Here is a 14,407-nt window from a genome sequence, read left to right as displayed (position 1 = left end):
ACGTGGAGGGGTCTTCAGCTGGTATTGACAAGCAGTTGTGTATTTGGAGCTAGCCCAGAAGTTTTGGAAAAGAAGATGAGGGAAGGGAAGTGAAGGTACCCAGGCAGGTACCTCGGTCCCAAATTGGGCAAAGTTGTCAGGTACCTAGCCTGAAGCGATCTGAGGGCAGGATCCCAAAGTAAATCTGTATGTGGAGGTAGCCACAAGGTTTTGGCAAACCAGATCAGGCAGAGGCAAGAGAAGCCTCTTGGCATGCACCTCCGTCCCAAATTGGGCAAAGTTCTCAGGTACCTAGCCTGAAGGGTTCTGCGGACCGAATCCACAAGTCCCTCTCTCTCTGGAAGAGGTCCAAAACATTTCAGAAATTATGCCTGGGAGGAGGAACGGGTAGCTACTGGGCATGCAGATAATTCCCAATTTGGCCAAAATTCAGGTATCTACCCCAGACGGGTACGCTGCTTTTGTCCAGAACTCCCGCAGGTAGGCAAAACTTTTTCAAAAGTACAATGTGGCGGAGGCAAAGGTAGCTAGCGGGCATGTACCAACCTCCAAAGTAGCCCAAATTCTCTGTTACCTAGCCCAGAGGTATCCGAGTTTAGGATCCCCAAAGAAAAAATCTCTGTTGGAGGAAGCCAAACCTTTTTTCTAGAGCATGCCAAGGTGAGAAGGCAAGGGTAGCTACCAGGCATACAGTTATGCATAAAGTTGGCCAAACTTGTGGTGTCCCTACCCTGAAGGGCTTTGCAGCTGGTCCCCAGAGCTAAATGTGTCTCAGGCAGAATCGCATACATTTTGAGAACCTCTTGTGGAGGAAGCGATGGTTGCTAGCAGGCATGCAGCTACGTCCAAAGTAGGGCCAAAGTTGAGAGAGACGTAACGTGGAGGGGTCTTCAGCTGGTATTGACAAGCAGTTGTGTATTTGGAGCTAGCCCAGAAGTTTTGGAAAAGAAGATGAGGGAAGGGAAGTGAAGGTACCCAGGCAGGTACCTCGGTCCCAAATTGGGCAAAGTTGTCAGGTACCTAGCCTGAAGCGATCTGAGGGCAGGATCCCAAAGTAAATCTGTATGTGGAGGTAGCCACAAGGTTTTGGCAAACCAGATCAGGCAGAGGCAAGAGAAGCCTCTTGGCATGCACCTCCGTCCCAAATTGGGCAAAGTTCTCAGGTACCTAGCCTGAAGGGTTCTGCGGACCGAATCCACAAGTCCCTCTCTCTCTGGAAGAGGTCCAAAACATTTCAGAAATTATGCCTGGGAGGAGGAACGGGTAGCTACTGGGCATGCAGATAATTCCCAATTTGGCCAAAATTCCTGTAGCTACCCCAGACGGGTACGCTGCTTTTGTCCAGAACTGCCGCAGGGAGGCGAAACTTTTTCAAAAGTACAGTCTGGCGGAGGCAAAGTATTCTACCGGGCATGTACGAACGTGCAAAATAGTCAAAATTTTGTTACCTAGCCCAGAGGTATCCGAGTTTAGGATCCCCAAAGAAAAAATCTCTGTTGGAGGAATCCAAATCTTTTTTCTAGAAGCATGCCAAGGTGAGAAGGCAAGGGTAGCTACCAGGCATACAGTTATGCATAAACTTGGCCAAACTTGTGGTGTCCCTACCCTGAAGGGCTTTGCAGCTGGTCCCCAGAGCTAAATGTGTCTCAGGCAGAATCGCATACATTTTGAGAAACTTTTGTGGAGGAAGCAGAGGTAGCTAGCAGGCATGCAGCTACGTCCAAAGTAGGGCCAAAGTTGAGAGAGACGTAACGTGGAGGGGTCTTCAGCTGGTATTGACAAGCACTTGTTTATTTGAGCTAGCCCAGAAGTTTTGGAAAACAAGATGAGGGAAGGGAAGTGAAGGTACCCAGGCGGGTACCTCGGTCGGAAATTGGGCAAAGTTGTCAGGTACCTAGCCTGAAGCGATGTGAGGGCAGGATCCCAAAGTAAATCTGTATGTGGAGGTCGCCACAAGGTTTTGGCAAACCAGATCTGCCAGCTGTGTGGCATCCAGGGCAGCATTGATAGCACAGGCAGTTTGTATGTGATCTTGGAGACTGGCTACGTGTGTCTTTATGCTGTCTGGAAGGCTACAGATAAGGGGGAGTTAACCTTGCCAGATCAATCAGGGCTAGCTTTGGGGATCTCCGTGAGATCCTTCTCCTGCATCGCTTGTATGCAGGCTGGTTTTTGAACAGATGCAGCCAAATGGGAGAACCCTGAGTTCTTCATGACAAGGGATTGTCCTCTTTCTTATGGGTCTATTCCACTGACCCGATAGGCAGCTAAAATGAATCTATGCCCCTAACCCAATAGGCAGTTAATATGTTTATTTAACGTATAAATGCTATCGCAGGTATTCCTCACCAAAGTGAAGGTGAAGGTGCAGAGCTTACCAAGGAGGTGTCCCTGTCTTGGTGGAGAAGGAGCACAGAACATCGACTGCCTCTTGTAGGTTTTCAATTTTTCTTCTCCCCCCCAACTCCCCAGCTCTCCCTTTTTTCCTCACTCTAGGGTTTTGCTGTCATTAACTTTTTTACCACTACCTCCTAACACTTTTATATCCTAAGCTTATCTGTCCCACCCTGGGATGACAATGAGCATATTTTGGGCAAAAAGTTGCGTATTATAGTCTTCTATGTTTAGCATGTACTTCCTTAATCTCATTATCTCCTTAAGAGTTAACTTTAATGTTTATTTTATAAGGAGTGAAGAAAAAGGTTTCACTTTGGGCACCGCAGACTTCAAGATTCTGTTCTGATGCCCAAAGAGGGTTTGTCACAGCCTGGGTATGCTGCTTTTGTTCAGAACTAAGGCATGTAGGCCCAACTTTTCCAGTGTGCTTCAGGCACCTGTCAGGACCCCCTGGGGCAGGACAGCCCAGCCGTGAGCTTGAGAGAGCTGGGCCATGGACGTCCTGGCTGCGGAGCTTCTCAGGGGCACAGGTATGGTGGAACCAAAAGAGAGTGTTCATCTCCAGGGGAAAGAGAGAGAAGTCCGCCCTGTGGCACTTGGGGACTCCTGGACTCGCACATGCAGCACCTCGCTCAGGACCAAGCATGGGGACACAGCTCCTTGGGAAGCCAAGGACAGGGACCGTGACCACATGGCAGCCCTGTGCTGTGAGGGGCAGTGCATATTGTGACCCAGAGTGGTGCTAGGCAACCGCCATGTCCCAGTGCAGGTCTGACAGGCACAGCCTCAGTCACCCCCAAGGCAGAGCTGGCCCCAGCCCAGACGTGCGGCTCCCAACAGGGTCCTGGGGCACCAGTGCAGGTGGGCTCGAGCTGGATGGTCTTTAAGGTCCCTTCCAACCCCAGGCATTGTAGGATTCTATGAGGGAGGCAGTGCACAGGGAAAATGGGGTGGGGTGCTGATGTCTGAAGAAAGCAAAGAAAACAAAACTAAGAGGAGGATTCAAACTAACAAAAGTGGTAGGACTGAAGGAAAGACCAAAGAAAGAAAAGGTCATAATGAAAACAAACAACCAGACAAAACAAAATCAAAGAAAAACTGTCTATTCCATTGTTGCAGGGTTGGGAACGTACACCGATGGACACAAAGGAATTAGAGCAACAGCCTTGGAGGAGATTGAGGCAGCAAGCCGAGGTTTCAGCTGTGTTCAGAGAATGCCAAAAGGAAAGGCTCAAAGAGATGCTTGGAAAGAGCCTTAAGGGTCAAACAGGACCAGACCTCAACAAATGGAGAAAAAAGTGGGGAACCTCCGTGCAATTTGAGGTAATCCGTGAGAGCTACAGGACATGCAGACACAGGCAGGTAACAAATACCAAACAGGTAAGCTGCTTTTCCAGAAGTAATGCAGTTAAGGCAAAATTTTCCCTAAGTACAATGTGGTGGAGGCAAAGGTAGCTAGCGGGCATGTACCAACGTCCAAACTAGCCAGAATTCTCTGTTACCTAGCCTAGAGGGATCCGGGTTTAGGATCCTCAAAGAAAAAATCTCTGTTGGAGGAAGCCAAACCTTTTTTCTAGAAGCATGCCGAGGTGAGAAGGCAAGGGTAGCTACCAGGCATACACTTCCCTGTAAACTTGACCAAACTTGCGGTGTCCCTACCCTGAAGGGCTTTGCAGCTGGAACCTAGAGCTAAATGTGTCTCAGGCAGAATCCCGTACATTTTGAGAAGCTTTTGTGGAGGAAGCAAAGGTAGCTAGCAGGCATGCAGCTACGTCCAAAGTAGGGCCAAAGTTGAGAGAGACATAACGTGGAGGGGTCTTCAGCTGGTATTGACAAGCAGTTGTTTATTTGGAGCTAGCCCAAAAGTTTTGGAAAACAAGATGAGGGAAGGGAAGTGAAGGTACCCAGGCAGGTACCTCTGTCGGAAATTGGGCAAAGTTGTCAGGTACCTAGCCTGAAGCGATCTGAGGGCAGGATCCCACAGTAAATCTGTATGTGGAGGTAGGCACAAGGTTTTGGCAAACCAGATCAGGCAGAGGCAAGAGAAGCCTCTTGGCATGCACCTCCGTCGAAAATAGGCCCAAGTTCTCAGGTACCTAGCCTGAACGGTTCTGCGGACCGAATTCACAAGTCCCTCTCTCTCTGGAAGAGGCCAAAAGATTTCAGAAAGTATGCCTGGGAGGAGGAACGGGTAGCTACTGGGCATGCAGATAATTCCCAATTTGGCCAAAATTCCGGTAGCTACCCCAGACGGGTACGCTGCTTTTGTCCAGAACTGCCGCAGGTAGGCAAAACTTTTTCAAAAGTACAGTCTGGCGGAGGCAAAGTATTCTACCGGGCATGTACCAACGTCCAAAATAGTCAAAATTTTGTTACCTAGCCCAGAGGTATCCGAGTTTAGGATCCCCAAAGAAAAAATCTCTGTTGGAGGAAGCCAAATCTTTTTTCTAGAAGCATGCCAAGGTGAGAAGGTAAGGGTAGCTACCAGGCATACAGTTATGCATAAACTTGGCCAAACTTGTGGTGTCCCTACCCTGAAGGGCTTTGCAGCTGGTCCCCAGAGCTAATTGTGTCTCAGGCAGAATCCCATACATTTTGATTAGTTTTTGTGGAGGAAGCGATGGTTGCTAGCAGGCATGCAGCTACGTCCAAAGTAGGGCCAAAGTTGAGAGAGACGTAACGTGGAGGGGTCTTCAGCTGGTATTGACAAGCAGTTGTTTATTTGAGCTAGCGCAGAAGTTTTTGAAAACAAATGAGCGAAGGGAAGTGAAGGTACCCAGGCAGGTACCTCCATCGGAAATTGGGCAAAGTTGTCAGGTACCTAGCCTGAAGCGATCTGAGGGCAGGATCCCAAAGTAAATCTGTATGTGGAGGCAGCCACAAGGGTTTGGCAAACCAGATCAGGCAGAGGCAAGAGAAGCCTCTTGGCATGCACCTCCGTCGAAAATTGGCCCAAGATCTCAGGTACCTAGCCTGAAGGGTTCTGCGGACCGAATCCACAAGTCCCTCTCTCTCTGGAAGAGGCCAAAACATTTCAGAAAGTATGCCTGGGAGGAGGAACGGGTAGCTACTGGGCATGCAGATAATTCCCAATTTGGCCAAAATTCCGATAGCTACCCCAGACGGGTACGCTGCTTTTGTCCAGAACTGCCGCAGGGAGGCGAAACTTTCTCAAAAGTACAGTCTGGCGGAGGCAAAGGTAGCCAGCGGGCATGTAAAAACCTGCAAACCAGCCCAAATTCTCTGTTACCTAGCCCAGGGGAATCCGAGTTTAGGATCCCCAAAGAAAAAATCTCTGTTGGAGGAAGCCAAATCTGTTTTCTAGAAGCATGCCAAGGTGAGAAGGCAAGGGTAGCTACCAGGCATACAGTTATGCATAAAGTTGTCCAAACTTGTGGTGTCCCTACCCTGAAGGGCTTTGCAGCTGGTCCCCAGAGCTAAATGTGTCTCAGGCAGAATCCCATACATTTTGAGAAGCTTTTGTGGAGGAAGCAATGGTTGCTAGCAGGCATGCAGCTACGTCCAAAGTAGGGCCAAAGTTGAGAGAGACGTAACGTGGAGGGGTCTTCAGCTGGTATTGACAAGCAGTTGTGTATTTGGAGCTAGCCCAGAAGTTTTGGAAAACAAGATGAGGGAAGGGAAGTGAAGGTACCCAGGCAGGTACCTCCGTCGGAAATTGGGCAAAGTTGTCAGGTACCTAGCCTGAAGCGATCTGAGGGCAGGATCCCAAAGTAAATCTGCATGTGGAGGTAGCCACAAGGTTTTCGCAAACCAGATCAGGCAGAGGCAAGAGAAGCCTCTTGGCATGCACCTTCCTCGAAAATTGGCCCAAGATCTCAGGTACCTATCCTGAAGGGTTCTGCGGACCGAATCCACAAGTCCCTCTCTCTCTGGAAGAGGCCAAAAGATTTCAGAAAGTATGCCTGGGAGGAGGAACGGGTAGCTACAGGGCATGCAGATAATTCCCAATTTGGCCAAAATTCCGGTAGCTACCCCAGACGGGTACGCTGCTTTTGTCCAGAACTGCCGCAGGGAGGCAAAACTTTTTCCTAAGTACAATGTGGCGGAGGCAAAGTATGCTACCGGGCATGTACCAACCTCCAAAGTAGCCCAAATTCTCTGTTACCTAGCCGAGAGGTATCCGAGTTTAGGATCCCCAAAGAAAAAATCTCTGTTGGAGGAAGCCAAATCTTTTTTCTAGAAGCATGCCAAGGTGAGAAGGCAAGGGTAGCTACCAGGCATACAGTTATGCATAAAGTTGTCCAAACTTGTGGTGTCCCTACCCTGAAGGGCTTTGCAGCTGGTACCCAGAGCTAAATGTGTCTCAGGCAGAATCCCGTACATTTTGAGAAGCTTTTGTGGAGGAAGCGATGGTTGCTAGCAGGCATGCAGCTACGTCCAAAGTAGGGCCAAAGTTGAGAGAGACGTAACGTGGAGGGGTCTTCAGCTGGTATTGACAAGCAGTTGTTTATTTGAGCTAGCCCAGAAGTTTTTGAAAACAAATGAGCGAAGGGAAGTGAAGGTACCCAGACAGGTACCTCGTTCCCAAATTGGGCAAAGTTGTCAGGTACCTAGCCTGAAGCGATCTGAGGGCAGGATCCCAAAGTAAATCTGTATGTGGAGGCAGCCACAAGGGTTTGTCAAACCAGATCAGGCAGAGGGAAGAGAAGCCTCTTGGCATGCACCTCCGTCGAAAATTGGCCCAAGATCTCAGGTACCTATCCTGAAGGGTTCTGCGGACCGAATCCACAAGTCCCTCTCTCTCTGGAAGAGGCCAAAACATTTCAGAAAGTATGCCTGGGAGGAGGAACGGGTAGCTACTGGGCATGCAGATAATTCCCAATTTGGCCAAAATTCCGATAGCTACCCCAGACGGGTACGCTGCTTTTATCCAGAACTGCCGCAGGGAGGCAAAACTTTTTCAAAAGTACAGTCTGGTGGAGGCAAAGTATTCTACCGGGCATGTACCAACGTCCAAAATAGTCAAAATTTTGTTACCTACCCCAGAGGTATCCGAGTTTAGTATCCCCAAATAAAAAATCTCTGTTGGAGGAAGCCAAATCTGTTTTCTATAAGCATGCCGAGGTGAGAATGCAAGGGTAGCTACCAGGCATACAGTTATGCATAAACTTGGCCAAACTTGTGGTGTCCCTACCCTGACGGGCTTTGCAGCTGGTCCCCAGAGCTAAATGTGTCTCAGGCAGAATCCCATACATTTTGAGAACCTCTTGTGGAGGAAGCAATGGTTGCTAGCAGGCGTGCAGCTACGTCCAAAGTAGGGCCAAAGTTGAGAGAGACGTAACGTGGAGGGGTCTTCAGCTGGTATTGACAAGCAGTTGTGTATTTGGAGCTAGCCCAGAAGTTTTGGAAAACAAGATGAGGGAAGGGAAGTGAAGGTACCCAGGCAGGTACCTCCGTCGGAAATTGGGCAAAGTTGTCAGGTACCTAGCCTGAAGCGATCTGAGGGCAGGATCCCAAAGTAAATCTGTATGTGGAGGTAGCCACAAGGTTTTGGCAAACCAGATCAGGCAGTGGCAAGAGAAGCCTCTTGGCATGCACCTCCGTCGAAAATTGGCCCAAGTTCTCAGGTACCTATCCTGAAGGGTTCTGCGGTGAGAATCCACAAGTCCCTCTCTCTCTGGTAGAGGCCAAAAGATTTCAGAAAGTATGCCTGGGAGGAGGAACGGGTAGCTACTGGGCATGCACATAATTCCCAATTTGGCCAAAATTCAGGTAGCTACCCCAGAGGGGTACGCTGCTTTTATCCAGAACTGCCGCAGGTAGGCGAAACTTTTTCAAAAGTACATTGTGGCGGAGGCAAAGGTAGCCAGCGGGCATGTAAAAACCTGCAAACCAGCCCAAATTCTCTGTTACCTAGCCCAGGGGAATCCGAGTTTAGGATCCCCAAAGAAAAAATCTCTGTTGGAGGAAGCCAAATCTGTTTTCTAGAAGCATGCCAATGTGAGAAGGCAAGGGTAGCTACCAGGCATACAGTTATGCATAAAGTTGTCCAAACTTGTGGTGTCCCTACCCTGAAGGGCTTTGCAGCTGGTCCCCAGACCTAAATGTGTCTCAGGCAGAATCCCATACATTTTGAGAAGCTTTTGTGGAGGAAGCGATGGTTGCTAGCAGGCATGCAACTATGTCCAAAGTAGGGCCAAAGTTGAGAGAGACGTAACGTGGAGGGGTCTTCAGCTGGTATTGACAAGCAGTTGTGTATTTGGAGCTAGCCCCAAAGTTTTGGAAAACAAGATGAGGGAAGGGAAGTGAAGGTACCCAGGCGGGTACCTCCGTCGGAAATTGGGCAAAGTTGTCAGGTACCTAGCCTGAAGCGATGTGAGGGCAGGATCCCAAAGTAAATCTGTATGTGGAGGTCGCCACAAGGTTTTGGCAAACCAGATCTGCCAGCTGTGTGGCATCCAGGGCAGCATTGATAGCACAGGCAGTTTGTATGTGGTCTTGGAGACTGGCTACGTGTGTCTTTATGCTGTCTGGAAGGCTACAGATAAGGGGGAGTTAACCTTGCCAGATCAATCAGGGCTAGCTTTGGGGATCTCCGTGAGATCCTTCTCCTGCATCGCTTGTATGCAGGCTGGTTTTTGAACAGATGCAGCCAAATGGGAGAACCCTGAGTTCTTCATGACAAGGGATTGTCCTCTTTCTTATGGGTCTATTCCACTGACCCGATAGGCAGCTAAAATGAATCTATGCCCCTAACCCAATAGGCAGTTAATATGTTTATTTAACGTATAAATGCTATCGCAGGTATTCCTCACCAAAGTGAAGGTGAAGGTGCAGAGCTTACCAAGGAGGTGTCCCTGTCTTGGTGGAGAAGGAGCACAGAACATCGACTGCCTCTTGTAGGTTTTCAATTTTTCTTCTCCCCCCCAACTCCCCAGCTCTCCCTTTTTTCCTCACTCTAGGGTTTTGCTGTCATTAACTTTTTTACCACTACCTCCTAACACTTTTATATCCTAAGCTTATCTGTCCCACCCTGGGATGACAATGAGCATATTTTGGGCAAAAAGTTGCGTATTATAGTCTTCTATGTTTAGCATGTACTTCCTTAATCTCATTATCTCCTTAAGAGTTAACTTTAATGTTTATTTTATAAGGAGTGAAGAAAAAGGTTTCACTTTGGGCACCGCAGACTTCAAGATTCTGTTCTGATGCCCAAAGAGGGTTTGTCACAGCCTGGGTATGCTGCTTTTGTTCAGAACTAAGGCATGTAGGCCCAACTTTTCCAGTGTGCTCCAGGCACCTGTCAGGACCCCCTGGGGCAGGACAGCCCAGCCGTGAGCTTGAGAGAGCTGGGCCATGGACGTCCTGGCTGCGGAGCTTCTCAGGGGCACAGGTATGGTGGAACCAAAAGAGAGTGTTCATCTCCAGGGGAAAGAGAGAGAAGTCCGCCCTGTGGCACTTGGGGACTCCTGGACTCGCACATGCAGCACCTCGCTCAGGACCAAGCATGGGGACGCAGCTCCTTGGGAAGCCAAGGACAGGGACCGTGACCACATGGCAGCCCTGTGCTGTGAGGGGCAGTGCATATTGTGACCCAGAGTGGTGCTAGGCAACCGCCATGTCCCAGTGCAGGGCTGACAGGCACAGCCTCAGTCACCCCCAAGGCAGAGCTGGCCCCAGCCCAGACGTGCGGCTCCCAACAGGGTCCTGGGGCACCAGTGCAGGTGGGCTCGAGCTGGATGGTCTTTAAGGTCCCTTCCAACCCCAGGCATTGTAGGATTCTATGAGGGAGGCAGTGCACAGGGAAAATGGGGTGGGGTGCTGATGTCTGAAGAAAGCAAAGAAAACAAAACTAAGAGGAGGATTCAAACTAACAAAAGTGGTAGGACTGAAGGAAAGACCAAAGAAAGAAAAGGTCATAATGAAAACAAACAACCAGACAAAACAAAATCAAAGAAAAACTGTCTATTCCATTGTTGCAGGGTTGGGAACGTACACCGATGGACACAAAGGAATTAGAGCAACAGCCTTGGAGGAGTTTGAGGCAGCAAGCCGAGGTTTCAGCTGTGTTCAGAGAATGCCAAAAGGAAAGGCTCAAAGAGATGCTTGGAAAGAGCCTTAAGGGTCAAACAGGACCAGACCTCAACAAATGGAGAAAAAAGTGGGGAACCTCCGTGCAATTTGAGGTAATCCATGAGAGCTACAGGACATGCAGACAGAGGCAGGTAACAAATACCAGACAGGTAAGCTGCTTTTCCAGAAGTAATGCAGTTAAGGCAAAATTTTCGCTAAGTACAATGTGGTGGAGGCAAAGGTAGCTAGCGGGCATGTACCAACGTCCAAACTAGCCAGAATTCTCTGTTACCTAGCCTAGAGGGATCCGGGTTTAGGATCCTCAAAGAAAAAATCTCTGTTGGAGGAAGCCAAACCTTTTTTCTAGAAGCATGCCGAGGTGAGAAGGCAAGGGTAGCTACCAGGCATACACTTCCCTGTAAACTTGACCAAACTTGCGGTGTCCCTACCCTGAAGGGTTTTGCAGCTGGTACCCAGAGCTAAATGTGTCTCAGGCAGAATCCCATACATTTTGAGAACCTCTTGTGGAGGAAGCAATGGTTGCTAGCAGGCATGCAGCTACGTCCAAAGTAGGGCCAAAGTTGAGAGAGACGTAACGTGGAGGGGTCTTCAGCTGGTATTGACAAGCAGTTGTGTATTTGGAGCTAGCCCAAAAGTTTTGGGAAACAAGATGAGGGAAGGGAAGTGAAGGTACCCAGGCAGGTATCTCCGTCGGAAATTGGGCAAAGTTGTCAGGTACCTAGCCTGAAGCGATCTGAGGGCAGCATCCCAAAGTACATCTGTATGTGGAGGTAGGCTCAAGATTTTGGCAAACCAGATCAGGCGGAGGCAAGAGAAGCCTCTTGGCATGCACCTCCGTCGAAAATTGGCCCAAGTTCTCAGGTACCTATCCTGAAGGGTTCTGCGGACCGAATCCACAAGTCCCTCTCTCTCTGGAAGAGTCCCAAAACATTTCAGAAAGTATGCCTTGGAGGAGGAACGGGTAGCTACTGGGCATGCACATAATTCCCAATTTGGCCAAAATTCAGGTAGCTACCCCAGACGGGTACGCTGCTTTTGTCCAGAACAGCCGCATGGAGGTGAAACGTTTTTCTAAGTACAATCTGGTGGAGGCAAAGTATTCTACCGGGCATATACCACCCTCCAAAGTAGCCCAAATTCTCTGTTACCTAGCCCAGGGGAATCCGAGTTTAGGATCCCCAAAGAAAAAATCTCTGTTGGAGGAAGCCAAATCTTTTTTCTAGAAGCATGCCAAGGTGCGAAGACAAGGGTAGCTACCAGGCATACAGTTATGCATAAACTTGGCCAAACTTGTGGTGTCCCTACCCTGAAGGGCTTTGCAGCTGGTCCCCAGAGCTAAATGTGTCTCAGGCAGAATCGCATACATTTTGAGAACCTCTTGTGGAGGAAGCGATGGTTGCTAGCAGGCATGCAGCTACGTCCAAAGTAGGACCAAAGTTGAGAGAGATGTAACGTGGAGGGGTCTTCAGCTGGTATTGACAAGCAGTTGTGTATTTGGAGCTAGCCCAGAAGTTTTGGAAAACAAGATGAGGGAAGGGAAGTGAAGGTACCCAGGCGGGTACCTCCGTCGGAAATTGGGCAAAGTTGTCAGGTACCTAGCCTGAAGCGATCTGAGGGCAGGATCCCAAAGTAAATCTGTATGTGGAGGTAGCCACAAGGTTTTGGCAAACCAGATCTGCCAGCTGTGTGGCATCCAGGGCAGCATTGATAGCACAGGCAGTTTGTATGTGGTCTTGGAGACTAGCTACGTGTGTCTTTATGCTGTCTGGGAGGCTACAGCTAAGAGGGAGTTAACCTTGCCAGATCAATCAGGGCTAGCCTTTGGGGATCTCCGTGAGATCCTTCTCCTGCATCGCTTGTATGCAGGCTGGTTTTTGAACAGATGCAGCCAAATGGGAGAACCCTGAGTTCTTCATGGCAAGGGATTGTCCTCTTTCTTGTGGGTCTATTCCACTGACCCGATAGGCAGGTAAAATGAATCTATGCCCCTAACCCAATAGGCAGTTAATATGTTTATTTAACGTATAAATGCTATCGCAGGTATTCCTCACCAAAGTGAAGGTGAAGGTGCAGAGCTTACCAAGGAGGTGTCCCTGTCTTGGTGGAGAAGGAGCACAGAACATCGACTGCCTCTTGTAGGTTTTCAATTTTTCTTCTCCCCCCCAACTCCCCAGCTCTCCCTTTTTTCCTCACTCTAGGGTTTTGCTGTCATTAACTTTTTTACCACTACCTCCTAACACTTTTATATCCTAAGCTTATCTGTCCCACCCTGGGATGACAATGAGCATATTTTGGGCAAAAAGTTGCGTATTATAGTCTTCTATGTTTAGCATGTACTTCCTTAATCTCATTATCTCCTTAAGAGTTAACTTTAATGTTTATTTTATAAGGAATGAAGAAAAAGGTTTCACTTTGGGCACCGCAGACTTCAAGATTCTGTTCTGATGCCCAAAGAGGGTTTGTCACAGCCTGGGTATGCTGCTTTTGTTCAGAACTAAGGCATGTAGGCCCAACTTTTCCAGTGTGCTCCAGGCACCTGTCAGGACCCCCTGGGGCAGGACAGCCCAGCCGTGAGCTTGAGAGAGCTGGGCCATGGACGTCCTGGCTGTGGAGCTTCTCAGGGGCACAGGTATGGTGGAACCAAAAGAGAGTGTTCATCTCCAGGGGAAAGAGAGAGAAGTCCACCCTGTGGCACTTGGGGACTCCTGGACTCGCACATGCAGCACCTCGCTCAGGACCAAGCATGGGGACGCAGCTCCTTGGGAAGCCAAGGACAGGGACCGTGACCACATGGCAGCCCTGTGCTGTGAGGGGCAGTGCATATTGTGACCCAGAGTGGTGCTAGGCAACCGCCATGTCCCAGTGCAGGGCTGACAGGCACAGCCTCAGTCACCCCCAAGGCAGAGCTGGCCCCAGCCCAGACGTGCGGCTCCCAACAGGGTCCTGGGGCACCAGTGCAGGTGGGCTCGAGCTGGATGGTCTTTAAGGTCCCTTCCAACCCCAGGCATTGTAGGATTCTATGAGGGAGGCAGTGCACAGGGAAAATGGGGTGGGGTGCTGATGTCTGAAGAAAGCAAAGAAAACAAAACTAAGAGGAGGATTCAAACTAACAAAAGTGGTAGGATTGAAGGAAAGACCAAAGAAAGAAAAGGTCATAATGAAAACAAACAACCAGACAAAACAAAATCAAAGAAAAACTGTCTATTCCATTGTTGCAGGGTTGGGAACGTACACCGATGGACAAAAATGAACTAGAGCAACAGCCTTGGAGGAGTTTGAGGCAGCAAGCCGAGGTTTCAGCTGTGTTCAGAGAATGCCAAAAGGAAAGGCTCAAAGAGATGCTTGGAAAGAGCCTTAAGGGTCAAACAGGACCAGACCTCAACAAATGGAGAAAAAAGTGGGGAACCTCCGTGCAATTTGAGGTAATCCATGAGAGCTACAGGACATGCAGACAGAGGCAGGTAACAAATACCAGACAGGTAAGCTGCTTTTCCAGAAGTAATGCAGTTAAGGCAAAATTTTCGCTAAGTACAATGTGGTGGAGGCAAAGGTAGCTAGCGGGCATGTACCAACGTCCAAATTAGCCAGAATTCTCTGTTACCTAGCCTAGAGGGATCCGGGTTTAGGATCCTCAAAGAAAAAATCTCTGTTGGAGGAAGCCAAACCTTTTTTCTAGAAGCATGCCGAGGTGAGAAGGCAAGGGTAGCTACCAGGCATACACTTCCCTGTAAACTTGACCAAACTTGTGGTGTCCCTACCCTGAAGGGCTTTGCAGCTGGTACCTAGAGCTAAATGTGTCTCAGGCAGAATCCCGTACATTTTGAGAAGCTTTTGTGGAGGAAGCAAAGGTAGCTAGCAGGCATGCAGCTACGTCCAAAGTAGGGCCAAAGTTGAGAGAGACGTAACGTGGAGGGGTCTTCAGCTGGTATTGACAAGCACTTGTTTATTTGGAGCT

This window comes from Anser anser (genome assembly GCF_964211835.1).
Source record: "Anser anser genome assembly, chromosome: 18".
NCBI classification, from domain to species: domain Eukaryota; kingdom Metazoa; phylum Chordata; class Aves; order Anseriformes; family Anatidae; genus Anser; species Anser anser.
Note: the sequence above shows the minus strand (reverse complement) of the source record.